The sequence below is a fragment of the Malus domestica genome, chromosome 14 (assembly GCF_042453785.1).
Source record: "Malus domestica chromosome 14, GDT2T_hap1".
NCBI classification, from domain to species: Eukaryota; Viridiplantae; Streptophyta; class Magnoliopsida; order Rosales; family Rosaceae; genus Malus; species Malus domestica.
The window spans coordinates 31,144,332-31,157,618 of record NC_091674.1 but is presented as its reverse complement, the minus strand read 5'-3'; positions in this window follow the sequence as shown (position 1 = coordinate 31,157,618).

The following is a 13,287-nucleotide window of genomic DNA, read 5'->3' as shown; positions in this document are numbered from 1 at the left end:
CTTTAACGGATTTGGGGGGTTACTACTGTTAATGTTGATTTGTTTGATTTCCTCTCTTAATCTACCCAAATAAATCTGTATTCATTTCATCATTTGCAGTCATTTATGTTGATTTCTTTCTCTGTTGTAATGTATACGTTGTTGTATCGAATAAAAAAACTCAACAAGATTCATTTGCAGTCATTTATGTTGAATTCTTTCTCTGTTGTAGTTTATACATTGTTGATTTGGGGGTTACTACTATTATTTTAAGGGCTTGTTCGAAAGTTATTTTAAAATAACCACAATAAGTGGTCAAGTGGAAATTGGTAGAATTCCAAGTCAGAAATTAGGGATCATCAAACCATGGATACTTCATATATCACCGCCAGTCACCACCACAATTAACACATATCTATACTTAAATGAACCTCTATTTAACTAAATGAGTACCCATTGACCATCCCTGGTCTTGGGTTCCAAGCACAAAGCTGACAAAAATACGAGTGATCCCTGGTTGAAAATTTTAGAAGAACGTGTGTTATTTGACTGTTAGCCAAAGGTGGGCTTAAATGCCTTTAGCCTTTCTGAGCCTCATTGAAATAATGAGTCACCATTGATATATATCAACACATATGAGATCACCAAATGTTTGGGAGTTCCTCTATGGGTATTAGTCCTACCCTTCAAGGTGTGGAATACCTCAGGCTTCAGCAAAAAAAAAAAAAAAAAAAAAAATCTTTTAAAATAACTAAATGCACTTCTGAAAATGTTTGGTAAAAATTAAAAGTGGTTTAGTATTAAAAAAAAGGGGTGTTTTGATATAGACCCCTCATTTTAGGCTTCTTAGATTAAACATCTATTCAATTTAACAATTTGATTAAACATTCTCCTACAATTTTGGTGCCATGTGTATTTTAATTAACCCATTGTAACGTACCTAAATTACATATTTTGCCATAGCCTTTAACATATCTCTTTGCCGTATCCAGTTTCTTCACCCCAAAATGCACGCAAGTTTCCTAGATTCTTGCTAACTATGTCTCAGAGTTTTAATCCGAGTAGAATACTTGTTGAATATCAGAAGGATTTGAATATAAGGATATTAATAATGTTATTTTTCTAGTGAATTTTATTTTCCAACGACACTTCCTTCCTATGAACGTACCATAAATTTCATAAGTCTTCTTTTCGTACCGAGGTCGACGTTGGTATTCAGGTTCCAGTTACTGATTTTTATTCAATTATCAGTTGGGTGCATTGATTTTGATTGTCTTTCGAAGTCGAAGGATTTGATTAAACGAAAAAAATAAAAGATGAAAACTTAATTAATCTAGGTATAGCTGAAGCTGTTATCGAGTTAAAAAACATGATTCACACGTTAGGGTCGATGCATGTTGTGTATTAGCCAAATTATTAATTATGGTTTTAGTATTAATTGAATTAAGAATCCCATATGGAGCTTCGGTTGGATCTCAGATCCATCCAACTTGTTAGGAGTTACACCGCAACGTACGTAGCTAGTATAAGAAGTTGAGGGTCCTGAGCAAGGCTATGATTAGTACATTATTAATGTTATGCTGACTCATATTGGACTGCGACTTTGTAATGTACCAGTTAACATTTTTAATTTGGTACATTATTGGACTGCAACTTTGTAATGTACCAAGAGTTTGGTATGTCATTTAATGTTATGTTGACTCATATTGATCGTTTGGTACGTAAAGTTTTTATTTTTGAAACATATTTGTCTGGAAAAACGTTATCAGTGTGTGTTTGTAATGTACCAAGAGTTTGGTATGTTACTTAATGTTACACATACTCATATTGATCGTTTGGTTCATGATAGAATGTTAAATTAGATCATTTAAGGCGTTTGGTACGTAAAGTTTTTTTATTTTTGAAACTTATTTGTTTGGAAAAACGTTATACAATGTGTGTTTGTAATTTACCAAGAGTTTGGTACGTTACTTAATGTTACACTGACTCATAATGATCGTTTGATTCATGATATAATATTAAATTAGATCATTCTAGGCATTTGGTACGTAAAGTTTCAGTAATTTTTGAAACTTATTTGTTTGTAAAAACATTATACAGTGTGTTTGTAATGCAACATGAGTTTGGTACGTTACTTAATGTTACACTGACTCATAATGATCGTTTGGTTCATGATATAATATTAAATTAGATAATTCCAGGCATTTGGTACGTAAATCTTTTTTTATTTTTGAAACATATTTGTCTGAAAAAACGTTATACATTGTGTTTGTAATGTACTAGGAGTTTGGTACGTTACTTAATGTTACACTGACTCATAATGATCGTTTGGTTCATGATATAATATTAAATTAGATCATTCAAGGCGTTTGGTACGTAAAGTTAATTGCATAGGGGCAAAGTTATACTCACTGGTCATTAGCTCCCATCAAAACGAGATTATACAAAGAAATTAGACTAAAAGCTAGAAATGGTTGACGCCATTGGGCTAGTATCGATATATGTAGTAGGCCAACTAAGAAATGTGGTTCTCTGTTCGGAGGCTTTGATTTTGAAAAAAAAAAAAAAAAAAAAAAACCTGAGTAAGAGACTTTCATAGATGGGATTGAATTAAAAAAACGTGGGAGAACCGGCTTCCTAAAGAATAGGCACGTACAGAAATATATCTACATAAAAGGATATATATGAAATTTAATAATTAATATATTAAATTAAAAAAACACAATAATGATTTGTAATCTAAATAAATATAAAAATGTTGACATGACTATTGTTTAGGTGTCCTAATCAAATTTTGTATTATAACCAATGTTTAATCTAAAGAGGATTATAAAAGTGATGGGGATTCTAATTTTCCCTAAAAAAAAATTACTTCAAGTACTTTATGAAAGAAACACTTAATTAAAGAAATATCTCCAAACGGGCCTTAAGTCCATGAGCCATTTGCAAGCTTTGAGTTTAGAAGTTGAGCCCAGCATCTTGAGGCTTTTAAAGCCCAAAATAATTTGTGTTTATTTATTTTATATTTGAGAAAATAATTTAGAGTTGAAGCTGTGATTGTGACATAGGACCATCCCAGTTCCATCTCAAATTCTACTGGTTACGTGAATTAGAGGCTACAATGTACAATTGCTCTCTCATTAGTTTATTTTAATAAAAGAAGGAATGGGGGAACTTTGATCTTTCGGATTTGATGCTTTGACTTTTGGAATTGCAGAGGCAGACTTCTCTTTTTGGATTGAAAGATTAAGTCTTCCCCACTCACGTGGTTTGTTTCTTGAATTATCACTGTATAATCAAACTTTTTAAGGGAGAAATTTGGGTATGGAGAAGAAAAGATGCCAAATTAGTGGGTCCCTACGCCCTACTTGAAATTTGATGATTAGGGTTTGTTGGGGCCAACTTTTCCCACATCTCTCTGATTTCATATATCTGATAACTTCAAATGAAAAAAATGAAAGAAAACTTGCAAACATAGCTTAACAAATCCATGACCTTTAGATCCTTCCCTGCAAAGCATATGTCACATTCATATATGGAAGCTTTTTGGTTGTAAATACCACCTTTGTTTAATTGGGTTATCTTTATTCTTTCTAGTGTATGTGACAGGTTACCACTTGGAACTTCTATTGGGGTATACACTTTGTGTTTGCTATCTCTGCTTTCCTTTAGCTACGATGCTGCACGAACCATGAAAGCATCAAAGTTCTATTCTTTTTCCTGCCAGATGATGACACATACAACCAGTGATAGGATGCCGGAACACGTGTCGGATGCTTGCCTTGATTTTGTGCTACTTCGGTTCACCCTTGTGTGAGCAGATCCCCTTACTTTATAGATATTTGTCTTTCATGTGGGAGGAATGAGGATCCACTACCACTACCATGGTTGAAAGCCTTGAAGCCTTGAAGGTGATGGAGAGAGGCACATGGAGACTATAAAAGGCCATCTTCCTATAAAGGGTACACATCACAACCAAAAAGATAATAAAGAGAAAAGAGATGAAAAGAAGAGAAAAAAAGAAGCTAGGCAGAAGAAAAAGAAAGAGAGAAAGAACAACCCACGCTCCCATGTTCTACTAACTAGATATTATTAATTGTGCCTTTAAGTTTGCCCACATGAATATAAGTTTATATTTTTCCTAGTTGGCAAGAATAAAGGAATCATACATTCCATGTTTAAAGAGGAAAAAGATGAGAAAAATAGAGTATAGGGGAATTAAGTTGGAGAAAGAGATAAGATTAAATTTCTAGATGAGGAAGCTTATCAGTTAAAAATTGTTTTTCTAGTCATCGAGTGGTTATGAAAAGCATGATCGCTCATCTTTAAATTTGATATCAAGAATGAAGAATAATTAAATGTACTTTAATTTAATGTTTTAATCTTAACCTTTGATATTAAATACAAATGCGAATGACTATGAATTCTTGATCAATTGGTGACCAACATAATGAAACTCCAATCTAGCTTAAGCCAAACCTAACTTATGTTGGGAAAAAAGGTCTCTTTTGTGGAAGAAGTGATGACAAACCTTTGGAAAGAATTCACTGGCAATATTGATATCTGTCCCTTTCTTGTTTGGCTCATGTCCATTATGGGTAACTGAAACTAATCTTTAGCTTTTCTAGCTATTGCAATACTCTTTACCCGAACCCACACAATTCCTTTGTGTCTGCTATGTCTCACTTGGTGCGTTTGGAGAGGTAGCATTATCACCATCAATCATATAATTGAATTATGTGCATTCTTAATATCAAGACTACAAATTTTTATTTTAAAAGAAATTTGAATTCTTTAAGTTACAGAAATTATTATAAAGCTGTAATGGTATATGATGCTATACAAATATGTACAAGTATGATGCCTACGCATACGTATGCACTAGCTAATCGCGATCCAAAGGTTGTAGAGACATTTGTACTATTTTGTTTTCTTATACAAAATTGGGGTTTCACAGACTTTTTTTTAATAAAGTTTAGTTGCATGCAATTTATTACGTATGCATCTGTCAAAGACTTAAAAAAAAAAAAAAAAAACAGAGAAGGAAAGGAGGTGTTCCAGCTGCAAAAGAATTGAGTCTCTCCACACGTATTATAACGCGGTCAATTTCTTAACAACAGATTGCACTTCAGGGTTTTTCTTGTTAATGGCTATTTGGAAAATACGTAACAAAGTGAAGTTTGAAAGTAAACCCCCTTCCTTCTCATGCCTAAGTAAACCCCCTTCCTTCTCATGCCTTCGCCGTTCCACCTCGGCCTGGATTAGGCAGGTTGGAGTTCTCACCCCTGGTCATGTACGAGTCATTTTGGATAGGCAACTTTTAGTCTCTCTTGGAATGTCGGCTAAGTCTTGCAAAGCTCCTTTTATAGTCCCTGTTCTTTGGCATCCCCCTCCTTTTTCTTGGGTCCTGCTGTTTGTGGTGGGGTTTTCCGAGATTCTACGAGCTATTTTCTTGGTGGTTTCTCCCTAAGCTTGGGGCATCGTACTTTTTTCTATGTGGAGCTCCATGCTGTCATCCTTGCTTGGCTCACGCGCGGGGTTGGCAAAATCTATGGCTTGAAAGTGACTCTTCTAGCATGATATCCTGTTTTGCTTCTGGATCTTTCTCTCCTCCTTGGTCACTCCAGACACGCTGGAACAATTGTATTCTCCGATTGCAAAACATGGTTTTCCATTGCTCTCATACATTTCGAGAAGGGAATGATGTTGCTGACAAATTAGCCAATTTAGGGCTTCTTTCATCTTTACTTGTTTGGCATTCTGCTCCTCCTATAGAGATTCTTCCTCTTCTGCACTTAGATCTCTTGGGCATGCCAGCCTACAGGTTTGTTTCCCCTTCTTGATGTGTGATTTCCCTTTTTTACCTAATCTTTTTGGATTTCCTTTTTCGTTTTCCAGCTTGTCTTGCAGGTTCTTACCTTTTAAGGTTTATAGAGGGATTTGGGTACATGTCCACCTAATCTTTTTCTTGTATTTTCTTTTTCAAGAGGGGTATGATCCCCCCTCTCTTTTCTCTGTATTTTCTTTTTCAAAAGGGGTAAGGTGTATGTCCCCCCTCTTTGTATTTCGTTTTTCTTGTTCTATGAGGGGGAAGGTTTATGTCTCCCATGACTAGGTATAACTTCTTTTTTTTCTATCAATAAATTTACCTCGTCCTGCAAAGATTTTCCCCGAAAAAAAAAAAAAAAAAAAAAAAAAACAGGTTGCACTACTCGGATTATTGAAAGTGTAAAACTTTAGCAGCATTAATGAATATCTTTTTCAGATTCTACCGTCAAAATATAGACAACAACTACATGGCAATGGCCAACATCCCACACCTTCCTTGTTGGTCTCTAGCATGCATGTCATGAGGTTTATTTGATAAAATGATCAAGAACAAGATGTGTTTGTCTCCAGCAAATTAAAGCTGCAATATTGACAAAATTGACATATTCTTCCTAGCCTTGAATTAATTCTTAACATCGGCCTCTTATGCTTGTCCCTATACTTATGTATTAATTAATACAAGTAAGTCAGAAAGAAACAAAAGAAAAAAGAAAACAGTGGAAAGGCAGGAGAGGATACCATCAACAATGTGACAAGATGATCGAGATAGAAGACATACATACATATGGCTTCCTTCAAGATAAACTTATCAGGACATGCTTCCAACAGAAAGCAATGCTATTTTTACCATACACATATATATCAAAATTAATTATTGGTGAAAGACATATATAGGTGGCCCACTGGACCTCTAATTAAGACAAGACAATTTAAGAACATATTATCATGACATTGCAAAAATCTTTCATATTTATATGATGTGAACTTTTGTGAAGCTATTTGTTGGTAGTTTTTATTTATTTTTTATTTTAAAATATTTCATCACTTTCTTACTGGATAAAAATGGCTAATGTTGTTTGTATACACAAAATGGACACATGTGGTGACACACTCAGACACTCTCTAGTATAAATGAGGTCTCACGTACAATACAACCTACAAATAGAAATAGTATTATTGAATTAAAATTAGACAAAGTTATGATATATGGTTTCGTTTTCTATTCCCCATACTATGTTTCCTCTTATGGTGGATTGGCTTATATAAATTCTAGTCATTTTTCCTCTAGCATTATATTTTTTGAAGAGACTCGGCAAAATTTAGGCTTTAAATATAGTTAACAATCTTTTTTTATCTTTTTAGGGCAATGTTTACTTATATAAACATAGACGGGTTGTTTATCCCATACTAATTCCTTCTCATACTTACTTCTTCTTATCCACATAAACATACCATGTAAGTAAACATTGCCCTTATTGATTCATATTTTTGTTAGGATATTTTTTTACATACTACATCTTATTGCTTTTTCGTAAGATAAGGATTATGACTTCCTTCCTATTTTCTACTCGGGTTCAAGATTACTCTTCTGTGTGTTTATTGGTTCCGCCTCTGTTTCAGAATTAGGTTTTTCTTAATACAAGTCTTGTAGCTCAGTAAAAAAAATGAAGTCGACAAAATGTAGTCCATTCATTTTGCAAATCTTCTTGACAAATTTGTAGTCGTCCTTTTTATTTTAGTTAAAGGAATTAGAATCAGGGTTTGCAAATTTTTCCCTTTTCTCGTCTTCTGATTTGTTAAAACTGGGAACATAGAAAGATGCATATGTAATTATGCATATCATCTATATACGTTTATTCTTTGGAGATGACATTCATTTTTTATTAACAGGCATATGGTTAATCTGATGTTGGAAAGCATCATACATTATCATTTTAATCAACGGACATTATGTGGAGATAATTTCTTCATCTATATATGTTTGTAAGTTTGCAAATTAATTTAGAATTTCATTTCCTAGCTAGTAGAGAGATATGTATATATAGGTGTAAAACATGTAGAATAGAGGAGTACGAAAATGACAAGGGAAACTTCTGAAAGTAATAAGAAGAGGCCAAGGAAGTAGTTCGAGAGGATGAGAGCTACAATATGATCAGATGATGCCAAAAGGAGAGGAAAGTATTAGGAAATTAATTATAGGTTGGCCATGAAGGTGAATAGGAGAGGGAGAGCGAAAGGGAGAGGGGACCCCTTCAGATTAAGTTGAAGGCTGCAAGGCATCTCGTATTCAGATTCAGCTCAGCACTTGCGAGTCTTTGGAGGGCTCTGCGTCATCCCCGTCACTGCCTGCTTTGTTATCAGCCGACCAACAGAATCCTCGGCCCAACTCTCCAAATGTCCATGTCGATCGTCTCCTCTCTCTATAATTTTATGTGCACGATATATGTGATGCTGACAGCTAGACGCCAATCAATCTCTCTTGCTAGCTACACTCTTGTGCTGTATGTATGAATACAGGATATATACATATAATCATATATATACACTAGGGTCCTGCAACAAGGAGTAGAATTATCTCCTCTTTTTTTTTTTTCCTCCTCTTCCCTCCCCTCCTATTTGAACGGTCACGATTAAACCACGTCAACATTTTATATTAATTTTTTATAAAAAGATAAAAGCAAAATAGAGAATATAAGATGAGGGGATGAAAGGGGATGAAAAGAGAAGGGGAGAGAATCCTAATCCCCGCAACAATTCCTTCATCATATTGGAGTTTGACGGCTGCGTTACACGTGTCAGGCATCCAACGCTTTTCTCCTTATGTATAGAGAAGGGACAATCCCATTCCACCAGCAATTAATATCATGCATGGTCAGTTCAGTGCTCTCTCTTCTTACTCTTGGCTAGCTAGGATCCCGTCATATATTCTATATTCACATTCCTTAAATTACTTCTTACACACATTTTTAATTTTTTTAATATTTTCTATACACCACTAACTCTTCAACAACAACAACAACAAAGCCTTTTCCCACTAAGTGGGGTCGGCTATATGAATCCTAGAACGCCATTGCGCTCGGTTTTGTGTCATGTCCTCCGTTAGATCCAAGTACTCTAAGTTTTTTCTTAGAGTCTCTTCCAAAGTTTTCCTAGGTCTTCCTCTACCCCTTCGGCCCTGAACCTTTGTCCCGTAGTCACATCATCGAACCGGAGCGTCAGTCGGCCTTCTTTGCACATGTCCAAATGTCCAAATCACCGGAGCCGATTTTCTCTCATCTTTCCTACAATTTCGGCTACTCCTACTTTACCTCGGATATCCTCATTCCCAATCTTATCCTTTCTCGTGTGCCCACACATCCCACAAAGCATCCTCATCTCCGCTACACCCATTTTGTGTACGTGTTGATGCTTCACCGCCCAACATTCTGTGCCATACAACATCGCTGGCCTTATTGCCGTCCTATAAAATTTTCCCTTGAGTTTCAGTGGCCTACGACGGTCACACAACACGCCGGATGCACTCTTACACTTCATCCATCCAGCTCGTATGCTATGGTTGAGATCTCCATCTAATTCTCCGTTCTCTTGCAAGATAGATCCTAGGTAGCGAAACGGTCGCTTTTTGTGATCTTCGCTAGATTGCTCCGGTCATTAGTGTGGATAAGTATATAAATGGATAGAGATAGGAAAGCAAACACAAGATGTACGTGGTTCACCCAGATTGGCTACGTCCACGGAATAGAAGAGTTCTCATTAATTGTGAAGGGTTTACACAAGTACATAGGTTCAAGCTCTCCTTTAGTGAGTACAAGTGAATGATTTAGTACAAATGACATTAGGAAATATTGTGGGAGAATGATCTCGTAATCACGAAACTTCTAAGTATCGGAGTGTGGTGTCGTCTTGACTTGCCTTATCTGTCTCATAGGTAGATGTGGCATCTTCTCTGGAAGTACTCTTCCTCCATCCAGGGGTGGTATCTTTAACTGGTGGAGATGCACAAGGTAATGTATCAATTTCACTTGAAGCTTACTTGTAGTTTCAAGCTTGGTCAAGCGCGATACAAACCATGTAGTAGGAGTCCCCCATGTCGCCGAGCTAGGGGGTCTGCTGAAAGAGGTGACAGACAAGGTAAGCAATCAGAGCTCCGACTGATTGTTCACCTTCTCCCCATCTTGCAGCAGCATGAAGGATAAAGAGAAGAAAAATGAGAAGAGATGATATGAGATACTTTTGCTTTTGAAGAAGTAACTTTCCACAGGCTTATTCTTGAACTGAGCTGGAGGGTTTTCTGGTTTCCTCCAGAGTATAAGGCCGACTGAAGAATTTGAGGGTCAAAACAAGTCCATCAAATCTAGAGTACGTTCCACCCTGCTGATATGGGATACTTTTGCTTTTGACAGAGTAATGGATGTATCGGCACGTGTGCTGTTACGCTTGTCTCCACATGCTTCCTTGTATCCTTCGCACTTGCCCTATCTGTTCCTCAAGCAGATGCGGAATCTTCCCTGGACACATAAGATGTTGAAGATGAGTACTCGAGAGCAATGCCAGGTAAGTAATCAGGTAAGGGGTTCCAGGCAGTCAGTTCCTGGCTGGAAGCTTGATTCCAAGTGCTGACTGATTGCTCTCTTTCTCCTTGTCTTGCAGGTAAAAACAAGGCCAAAGGAAAAGACAGGGAAAAAGCATGATATGGGATACTCTTGCTTTTAACCCTGATGATATGAGATATTCTTGCTCTAGTATAGCTTGTTTGCAGAGGTATTATCGGGGGGAAAGAAAGCTGAATATTTCGAAAGGCTTCGTTGGGAGTGCCCTCTCAGATATGATGAAGGGTTGAGCATTTTTGCAGGTCTGCCTGTCCGTTGGGGATGGAGGTCGACATATATAGGAGTCTCCCTAACAACAAGTAGTAATGCTATTCATTTACCCTGCTTGTTCATAGCACGGTAGTGGGAGCTGCCAGTTTCACATGTTTTAACTCTGTCAGAGCACTTTGAAAAAGTGGTCTGTGGTATCTGGCTCTCGAGATTCGGAGAACGATGCCTCTTCGATTTTTGAGAAAGCAATCATGCTGGGGGTCTGGCTCTCGAGATTCGGATAGCAGTGTCTCTTCGATTTTTGAGGAAGTAATCATGTTGGGAGTCTGGCTCTCGAGATTCGGAGGGCGGTGCCTCTTCGATTTTGGAGCAAGCAATCCTGTTGGGAGTGTTGTCTCGAATGTGAGTAAAGGTTGGGCATGTTTGCTAGTCTACCTTGCCCCGAAGCACAAAGGTTGACACACAGGGACTTTCCAATTATCTAGCAATGGTACTGTTCCTTTACCCTTGTGGGTAATAATATGGTAGCTAGACCTTCAAAATTTATGTGTCTAAACTTTGTTAGTGCTGTTTCTTTGCTATTCTTTTACCTTTCTTGGTCAGAGCGATGTAGTGGGAGCTGCAAGCTTCACGTGTTCAACTTTGGCAAAGTTATCTGTGGTACCCATGAGCTATTGTTGCGTGTGGGAAGTGGGTGATTGAACAGTAAGATTCATGTGCTTTCTACTTCACCAGAAGTCTTCGACAGAATGCCCATAATTTCTGCAAAGCTGAGTGTGCGTGTGACAGGTGCTGACAAGGCTAGAATAGTAGGTGCCTCTTCGATTTCTGAGATCGGCCCTCGTGGTCTCTGAGCAGCCCAGCTTTTGAGAAAGCGAGCGCCTCTTCGATTGATTCGGAGAACGATGCCTTATCGATTTTTGAGAAAGCAATCATGCTGGGGGTCTGGCTCTCGAAGATTCGGGGAGCAGTGTCTCTTCGATTTTTGAGAAAGTAATCATGTTGGGAGTCTGACTCTCGAGATTCGGAGGGCGGTGCCTCTTCGATTTTGGAGCAAGCAATCTTGTTGGGAGTGTTTTCTCGAATGTGAGTAAAGGTTGGGCATGTTTGCTAGTCTACCTTGCCACGAAGCACAGAGGTTGACACACAGAGACTTTCCAATTATCCAGCAATGGTACTGTTCCTTTACCCTCTCTTCGATTTTTAAGAAAGTAGTCATGTTGGGAGTCTGGCTCTCGAGATTCGGAGGACGGTGCCTCTTCGATTTTGGAGCAAGCAATCTTATTGGGAGTGTTTTCTCGAATGTGAGTAAAGGTTGGGCATGTTTGCTAGTCTACCTTGCCACGAAGCACAGAGGTTGACACACAAGGACTTTCCAATTATCCAGCAGTGGTACTGTTCCTTTACCCTTGTGGGTAATAATATGGTAGCTAGACCTTCAAAATTTATGGGTCTAAACTTTGTTAGTGCTGTTTCTTTGCTATTCTTTTACCCTTCTTGGTCAGAGCGATGTAGTGGGAGCTGCAAGCTTCACGTGCTCAACTTTGGCAGAGAACTTTGGCAAAGTTATCTGTGGTACCCATGAGCTATTGTTGCGTGTGGGAAGTGGGTGATTGAACAGTAAGATTCATGTGTTTTCTACTTCCCCAGAAGTCTTCGACAGAATGCCCATAATTTCCGCAAAGCTGAGTGTGCGTGTGACAGGTGCTGACAAGGCTGGAAAAGTAGGTGCCTCTTCGATTTCTGAGATCGGCCCTCGTGGTCTCTGGGGAGCCCAGCTTTTGAGAAAGCGAGCGCCTCTTCGATTTCTGAGATCGGCCTTCGTGGTCTTTGAGCAGCCCAACTTTTGAGAAAGCAAACGCCTCTTCGATTTCTGAGATCAACCCTCGTGATCTCTAAGCAGCCCAGCTTTTGAGAAAGCAAACGCCTCTTCGATTTCTGAGCAGGCGCCTCTTCGATTTCTGAAGCTCCGTCGAGTGCAGATTTTTATAGGGGCTGGCATTAAGTTCCAAAGCACACTTGAATCTCCACCAGTAGAAGCTTCATTCTTGCACTTCTAAGATCTTGATTTGTCCGACCTCTTCTCTCTTCAACACCTTTGAAAATGTCTGGCCCATCCGACCGTCGTTTTGACTTGAACCTTGTTGAAGAGGCAGCCCCGCCTTCTCCAGACAACATATGGCGCCCATCCTTCGTCTCCCCTACTGGTCCTCTTACCGTTGGGGATTCCGTGATGAAGAATGATATGACCGCTGCGGTGGTGGCCAGGAACCTTCTCACTCCCAAAGATAACAGACTACTTTCCAAACGGTCTGATGAGTTAGCTGTTAAGGATTCGCTGGCTCTCAGTGTTCAGTGTGCAGGTTCTGTGTCTAATATGGCCCAACGCCTATTTGCTCGAACCCGCCAAGTTGAATCATTGGCGGCTGAAGTGATGAGTCTCAAACAGGAGATTAGAGGGCTCAAGCATGAGAATAAACAGTTGCACCGGCTCGCACATGACTATGCTACAAACATGAAGAGGAATTTTGACCAGATGAAGGAAACTGATGGTCAGGTTTTACTTGATCATCAGAGATTTGTGGGTTTGTTCCAAAGGCATTTATTGCCTTCGTCTTCTGGGGCTGTACCGCGTAATGAAGCTCCGAATGATCAACCT